Genomic DNA, 8,265 nt, shown 5'->3' on the forward strand with positions numbered 1-8,265 from the left:
AAGTACTAGTCCTATTTTTGATTCGTGCATTGCCCACTTATTGGACTACGACTTCCCTGACCCTAACGCTTCCTTTAATACTCATTACATAATGTGGCAATGAGCCCCAATTTCAATATCAAAACCACCTTGGGTTACGTTCATGTAGAGAATTCCCTTGTATTCTTCCGTATTATGAAAATGTAGCGTAACTATTTAAATATCTAACGAAATATCTCCCGTTCTAGACAAGTCAAAACCGGTCTCTCGTTAACTTTATCTCTCGTCATCTAGATAACGAGTTCTCAATGAGAGTAACTTTGTGTAGTGCTGCACTCATATGCGAAGTGAACTTGTAAACTAAAAGGACCGTGAACCTCCTCTTGTTATCTTCCATGTCTTCTCCCGTATAATAAGAACGACGAGAAATACCTTCTTCCTGTATCATCACGACCATCAGACTCTTAAACGTTCAAAACGTTCAGACGCTAAGATGCTGTCATATAAAGACCTTCCGACGCAACCACACTCTCAATGTTAAGATATTAAGAAGCTTCAGACCTTCAGCAGTTACGACCCTCTCGAACTCGTGTCGTTGATGTATATAGGCTCCAAAATTTCCCTCCATCGATCATATCACATGGTACAGTAAGATCTCTTTTTCTATCCCTTCTTCTTTCCATCGCTGTTCGTACCATTCATTCACATAGGTAGACATTTCTCGGGCTTTCCAAGCGTCACGTAGCAAAGTTCGAAAAGTAGGAGTTAAGAAGTTATGGCTGTCTCTTCAGAATATGGAGGGGGCTAAGCAGTTTGCAATCTCGATTATGTCGTTTTCCTGGTAAGGGGCTAAAATTAGCATGGCGTGTCCGGTCGACTGACCTCGAGCTACTGGAAATTTACTACCAAGCTATTAATACGGGTAATATTGTAATACCTTACTCAAGACTCAGCTCGTTCAGAATTCGTTATTGCCGTGATACAAAGAAATGAGATGATAATGTGAAATAGATTACTAAAAGCCGCGTATATATATAAGAATAAATTAGAATGACCTACCACAAATTATATATGTACATCTTTCCAATTAATTCCACAGTTTGATAGTTTTATATACATGCTGTGATGTTCGAAACATCACAACAGGGTAGTGATGTGGTTGCGTGTCAACGAAAAAACAGGAAGCAAATGTAGTGGCAAACGTGTTAATAAAAATAATTTAGTAAGAGTGACTGGATCATCAGTGTGTTTCGGATGAGGCAGCACTGAACGTAAGAAGGGCCGTAGCCGCTGCGAGGAAGCGAAACCCTTAGGACGACAATGTACCAATACGTCAGGTACGCAAGATAGTAGTGGAGCAGTGACAGTTCAAAGACCATGGCGTCAGCAATATTTTGCTGTGTCAGCACCCGAGGTCATTGACCCCTAGTAGTGTACCTAGGCGGGTTCTGACTCCGAGATCATTGACCCCTAGTATAGTAGAAGGGGCTCCTCTTCCTCGCAAAAGGGCTCCTCGTGGCAAAAGGGCAGAAGGAGCCCTTCTTACACTTACTGAGGTTAGCTCAATCCCTCCTCCTACAGACAGATGCCTTCCTGAATTGAACGTCACATTACAAACAAATATACTTACGTTATGTAACGTTGTCTTCGTCACATAAGTTTTTCGATTGAGGAGAAAGCGATATGAGGAGGAGGCGGTAAGGAGAAGGTAATACTTTTTTCAGCATGCAAAAATATTGTAGGATAAGCAAATGCTGTATCCGAGAAGACAAAACTGGTTCAATCTAGTTACAGAATGCAATTGCAAAAATATAGAATTGACATGCTGTATGTCTTTATCCGACAAGACAAAACATTGACTATTAAACAAAACTGTTATCGCTACTGTGCTATATGTTTCTATTCGTCAAGACAAGTAACAATTAGCTTTCTTCATAAGAGCCTGTGTATAGCCGCCATACTGCGCAAGCGCCCATGGCCGTCATTTTTCTCTATAAGAGCCCATGTATAGCCGCCATCTTGTGCAATCGCACATGGCCAGCATCTTTCTCGATAAGAGCCTATGTATAGCCGCCATTTTGCACAATCGCCCATAACCGTCATGTTTCTCCATAAGAGCCTATGTATAGGCGCCACCTTGTGCAGTCATTCATGTCCGGCATCTTTCTTTATAAGAAGCCGTGTATAGCCGCCATTTTGCGCAGTAAGCCCCTATTCCGTCTCATAAGAGCAGCCGCCATCTTGGGCAATTGACGTTGGGAAGGGCATTTTGCCGTAAAACTACGGCCCTGTGTAGTTAGACTCCTCCGTGTGCTTAGTTATTAAGCCGTCTCATAAGGAGCTGTGTATAGCCGCCATCTTGTAGAATTATATAGCCGCCATCTTGCGCAAGCGTCCCTAGGCAGTCTCATAAAGAGCTGTGTATAGCCGCCATCTTGTGGAATTGGCGTCGGGAAGGGCATCTTGCCGTAAAACTAAGGATGGCCCTTTCAGGATGGCGGATGTGAGGTTAGGCTCGCTCTCTTAGACATCGGGAAGGGCAACTAACCGATAAAGTGAAGTTAGGCCCCTCAAGATGGCGACTGTGAGTTTACACTCGGTCTCTTACGTAAAATCCACAAATCGGCCTAGCCCTTCTACTATACTAGGGGTCAGTGACTTCGGGTCAGAGCCCGCCTAGGTACACTACCAGGGGTCAATGACTTCGGGTGCTGAAGCAACAAAAGTGCTGACTCAACGTCTTTGAACTGTCACTGCTCCACTACTCAAGATGTATTAAATTACGATTTTTCAGTTTTAATGCGCTTCGAATATAATTTACGGTACTGTTTCCTTTAAGATGTGAGCCTCCAGCCCTGTTTCTTAAAACAGCATTATATCTCAGCAATTAACAGCTAAAAGACAGAATGACGAGTTATCAAACTAAATGTGTACTGACTGCATTCTCGAGCTGTCGTTTTCCAGGGAGCTGTCAAAATTAGTCAACCTTCCGTCGCTAACGGAAATCTTGTCGCAAACGGGACACTTTATGCTCACTTCATGATCCGTCGCAAATGGGAAGAAACCTCTAGGACGGGTTTCAAGTCTGTCTCTCTCTTAACTCGAAGATTCAGAGTTCGATTTTTAATAGCGGCGGATAGTTTTATCAGGGGGAAGGCGTTTGTTTTAAATCTGAATGGATGAGTTATGAAGTTAAACAGCTCGGTATACTTGAAAGGATGTAAGTTCGATTGTCAGACAGAGCTCTGAGATTTACTCAACCTTTAACGGAAATTAGTACTAGGTTAATTTATGAGGACTGGCTTTAGACGGCTAATTGAGGTATCTTTTCAGAGTAATTTCTTAGATATAGTGGAGTAGGACGCTGTAATAACCTCAGGTGTATACCTTCCTGAATTTTTGGAGGTGAAATAAGAGTAGACATAAGCTATTTTACAAGTAAGAAACAAGAGGACAATAATGATGTAAGTATATTGTTTGCTAAGTGTAGGTTCTACTACTCCGGGTTTCTTAACCTTATCAGTCAACCTGTTAAAAACTGCAGGAGCATCAGCCTAAAAGCAAGTAATAGTCTAACACTGTAGTTGGTTAGGCCAAGCCCCTTGTTCATAGAACTATTTGTTACCGGCTTTCAGGGTAGGAAATGTGATAGTAATTACCAGTTTGGGTGTCAAAGCCTGGACTCAAATCTAAACCCTTCTGCACTGTCCATAAAGAATAACGCTGCAATGATGATTCTTCCGTTGTTTGGGGATGTTAAGCACTGAACAGACCCCTTGGTGTTATTCGACAGGATTAGGCTATGTGCTGGCACCGGGTTTTATCCTGTCCCTTCCTGCTGTCATATATCAGGTCATCTATGAAGTGTGGTGTGTTATAAATAAAGAGACGTTTATTAATACGAATACAAAACTCCTGGTCCGCGAGCCAGGGGAATTAAATCATACGCAGTTAAGATTGCAGGGTTCCTGGGTTCAAACCCGATGCCTTCTGAACCGAAGGCTAGTACGCTGACTACTCATCCAAGGAGCAGTGTTGCCAACCCATAAATCTTTTCTCCGCTAAATTTTAGTTGAAAATCCGCTAAATTCCGCTAAATTTCGAAATGAAGCAAAATAGCGCATAACAGCTGTTTTAATAAAATAGATTAACTCAACACTCGCCAATTTCAGAACAGGAGTTCCTCGTCTTCTTCTCCGCGCACTATAGGCCTATGCTCTGAAGCAGATGTGCTGAATTGATGTGTTAATTCATATGAAGCCACATGGTACTGTTCTTTTTCAGAGAATATGCTGGCAGTTCACAGCAGCAAAGACCATGCAGAAATATTCAAATCTATTTAGAAAGTTATTTTCACTTTCATTACTGTTTTCATTGTTGTTAAGTGCGGAAAGAATTAATGTCAAACAATTCCGCATTTATATTGCACTGCCAATAGGCGCAACGTCCGTATTTGGGATCACTGGAAAGCTCAACAAACTTAAAGTTTAATTATTTAACCATTCTTTACGAAATATCTGACTACTTTTTAACCTTTTCTTTCGACATATTGACGTACCAAAAAGAACCTGATGTCAAAAGAAACAAGTTATCAAACACGACACTACCCGGCTCATCAAGAGTACAGTAACGATTGTAACAAATACTGACTGAGGCTGTGGGCCAGAGCTGGTCTAGAAAACGAGTGGTAGTATGCAGCATAAGTTCAATACAACAGGAATAAGTAAACTATTATCCGTACTAAGTTCTATATTTTTTCTCTCCTGGTGATGAAAGGTGATATTGTTACCGCTGAAAATCGCTAAAAGAAGTTTGAAAATCCGTAAAAAAATCCGCTATCCACTAAATGGAAAATGTATCCGCTGTTCCATTTAAAATTCCGCCAAATTTGGCGGAAAATCCGCTGAGTTGGCAACACTGTCAAGCAGTCGGATTCTTCTTCTTCTTATCAGCATCATTATGTTATGGATGAGGAGAACCTGAAAGAGATTACACTCAGAACAACTGATGTTTGAACATTACAATTCAAACATTGCAGCTGGTTAGACCTATTGCACAGCTTGACAAATACTATAGGCTATGAAGGTAGGGAAGGGAGAATATAATTAAGGTAAGGGAGCATGAAATTAAGATATACTGGGAAATAATGACAGTGTTACACATTGCATCGTGAAGTCTTCAGGATTCTCTTATGCCTTAGCTATGGTAGAGAGAACGGGGAATGCGTAAAGGTATCATTAGGTCGGCGTGAGACTATACTATTACTGTTTTGTCCAAAAATTACTTTTTTTGACAGAATTCTATATAAGGGAGAAACTGTATTTCGACAGGTGTTCATTAACCAAGTAAGAAAAGATTTAATCATCATTATAAAATGCACTATTTAACATTTTCATAGGAATACTTTTTCTGACAGTACACATTTCTTAATAATAAACAGTAGTGTCTATTTCGTTTCTTGCTATTGCGTAATAATACTGTGAAACATACAGTAGCCACAGAAAGTATTCGTACACCAACATTTTAATGTATACCTTATATATTAAGCACCGTGAAGTAATATAAGCACATCCAGTGATACATATGCATAAAGAAAAGACACCTAGCTGTACATTTGCTATGAGATTTACAGCGCTAAACATAATAAACAAATAAACTCGTCTTTTAACACAACAAAAAGTATTCGTACCCTACTTCATAATTCAAACACTTGGCGAAGTCTTTGTTCAAACACAGTCTTAATACTTTGTATGCATGCCTTTAACTTTGATGACCTGTTCCAGACATCTTGGCATTGAGTTAACTAAACATTTGGTATACTCTTCAGATATGTTGGACCGTGCATCTGAGGGTATCTCCTTAATATGTTTTTTACCACAGGATGACGTTTTTGCACTCCTTTGCCTAGATGGTCCCACAGGTTCTCTATGGGATTTAGAACTGGATTCTGCGGCGGAGTGAGAAGTCTTCTTGGGGCGTTGTATAACAACAATTCACTTGTTATCATGGCACAATGCTTAGGACCATTCTCCTGTTGGAAGTTGAAGACTCCTTCCAGATGAAGCTTTTGTGCACTGCTGCTTAAATTATGGCGCAACACATCTATGTACTTCCTGGCATCCATAATACCATCAATAGATCCCAGGTTTCCCACTCCATTCGCAGCCATGCAGTCCCAAACCATAATACTCGCTCCTCCGTGTTTTACCATGGAGATTACGTATTGAGGTTCACGTTCGGTGTTTGGCTTCCGCCATACTTTCCTGCTCCTACCAGTTCCAAACTGTGTAAACTTCGCTTCATCAGAAAAAATAATGGTGTTCCAAAATCCATTGTCTTTTCACAATACTCTTTCGCGAACTGTAGGCGCGTCTGCCTATTTTTTTCACTTCTTTCGTGGACATCTGCTGCGCAGGTTCGCACTGCGCAATGCGTTTATATAGTTTGCACACTCACCGTTTTGTTGGGCCTTGAAGCGAGTTCTGTACCACTTCGGAACGCTTCCTTTCGTGTCGAATGCACAATATTGCGTCGCTTCCATACTGTCAGAACTTTTGGACGACAAGATCTGGGTTTGTTTTCTGTTTGTCCTCTGTGCTTGTATTTATTAACTATTGGACTCACCGTAGTAAAGGTTATGCCGAGCTGTCTTCCAGTTTGAGGATAACTTTTACCTTGTTTACACAGTAACACTAGATTCTCTCGTTGACTCAATGAAGGTTCCGTCTTCTTTCGCTCCATACCAAATAACCTTGCGGCAACGACAGCACAGTGATGACTTAAGAGAGAACCACCCCTCCTGCAGGCACAGCGGTCTAAACTTGTGGCGAAATCAATCACAAAGACAGTGTACCCGCACTGTACGAATACTTCCTTTGCGGTACGATCTGCAGTTTGTATACAGTATAGTGCTGATCATGTTACATTTTTAAACGATCTGTATCTTCAGCGTGTATATCTGATGTCTGTCGTTATGCCGTTTATAAATCTGACTTCAGCTCGTAAGTCATAAAGATGTTCCATCACTTTCCTCAGGTGTACGAATACTTCCTGTGGCCACTGTACAAGCCCCGTAGCACGGATGGGGCTTTGGCTTACGAAGCAACTACTGCTCAGCCTGAAAGACTGCAGATTACAAGGTGACGCGTGGCACGATAATCCTCTCGGCTGTTATTTTTGCTTGAGACGTTGACTCCACGCCAAGTTTCCTGTCTTATCCTCCTTCCTACCTCCACCTCCGTCTCCAAACTCTACTTTTGTCAGATACTAAGGTGAAACATGGTCAGCAAGTCGACTCCCACCTTCGCCTCTGCCTGTACTACGTAAGTGAATTCAGAAATAAATATTGTCAGTCTCTGGAGGTGGACGTGGAGTGCTAACTAAAATTCATTAATAGGTGAAAAGTTCTAACTTGTATGACCAAATTTTAGGAAGCATCGAAAAAGGCACTGGTGAAACTTTTTTCTTAAACGCTCATGGGAGCACCGGTAAGGCATTTGTCATAAATCTTTTATTGGCCAAAATACGAAAATATTGTGGGATAGCCGTGGCTCCTGTTTCTTCGGGCATTGCTGCTACTCTACTGGAAGGAGGTAAAACAGTTCACTCTGTTGTCAAACTGTCCTTGAACATGATAATGAGTAGACATCTATGTGTAATATTTTCAAACAGAGTATAATAGCCCAAATTTGGAAGGAGTGTAAGCTAATAGTTGGACATGAATGCACAGTGGCCCACAATGGTGGATTCGAGGCTCTCAGTTGAACATTAAAGGATAGAAGAGAGGAAAAAGAAACGCTTGATGGGAGGGGTCACCGTGCTGTTAGCTGGAGATTAGCGCCTTATATTACCCGTCATACCTAGTGGAACACGGGCAAACAAAGCAAAATCGTGCCTATAGGCTTCATATTTATGACAACATATCCAGAAAATGACAGTCCTTATAAGAGGCGATCCATCCGCCGGGCTTTTCGCTGAGATGCTACTCAGAATAGGCGATGGAAATTATTCCTCAGTGGAAGGTAAAGTCACCATTCCTTCAGATTTGGGTCCAGAAGATACCTCGCCACCGGAGCCAACTGCTGGAATATATCTTGATATAAGTAACATCCAGGTGAAGCCCATAGAATGTGCGACCGTGCCATCTTAACTCCGAAGAACGATAAAATAGCCGCAGCTAATCGCCGGCCTCAAAATGAGATTCAGGTCTCTGAGGTGACGCAGGGTGACTTACACCTAATTGTTCACTGCAGAGCGAGTCACGGCGACAATAATCGTCGCAATTTG

The 8,265-nt window shown here is 41.6% G+C and overlaps 2 protein-coding genes across 5 annotated transcripts in view; one reads left to right on the forward strand and one right to left on the reverse strand.

The window, feature by feature from the left end:
* Positions 1–8,265, reverse strand: part of LOC136856815 (odorant receptor 82a) — a 344,377-nt gene that overhangs the window by 332,646 nt on the left and 3,466 nt on the right. The gene's annotated exons all lie outside the window — the stretch shown is intronic.
* The window catches only part of LOC136856813 (putative fatty acyl-CoA reductase CG5065), a 619,576-nt gene that overhangs the window by 113,374 nt on the left and 497,937 nt on the right, over positions 1–8,265 (forward strand). The gene's annotated exons all lie outside the window — the stretch shown is intronic.

Source organism: Anabrus simplex, chromosome 1, assembly GCF_040414725.1.
Source record: "Anabrus simplex isolate iqAnaSimp1 chromosome 1, ASM4041472v1, whole genome shotgun sequence".
Taxonomy (NCBI): Eukaryota; Metazoa; Arthropoda; class Insecta; order Orthoptera; family Tettigoniidae; genus Anabrus; species Anabrus simplex.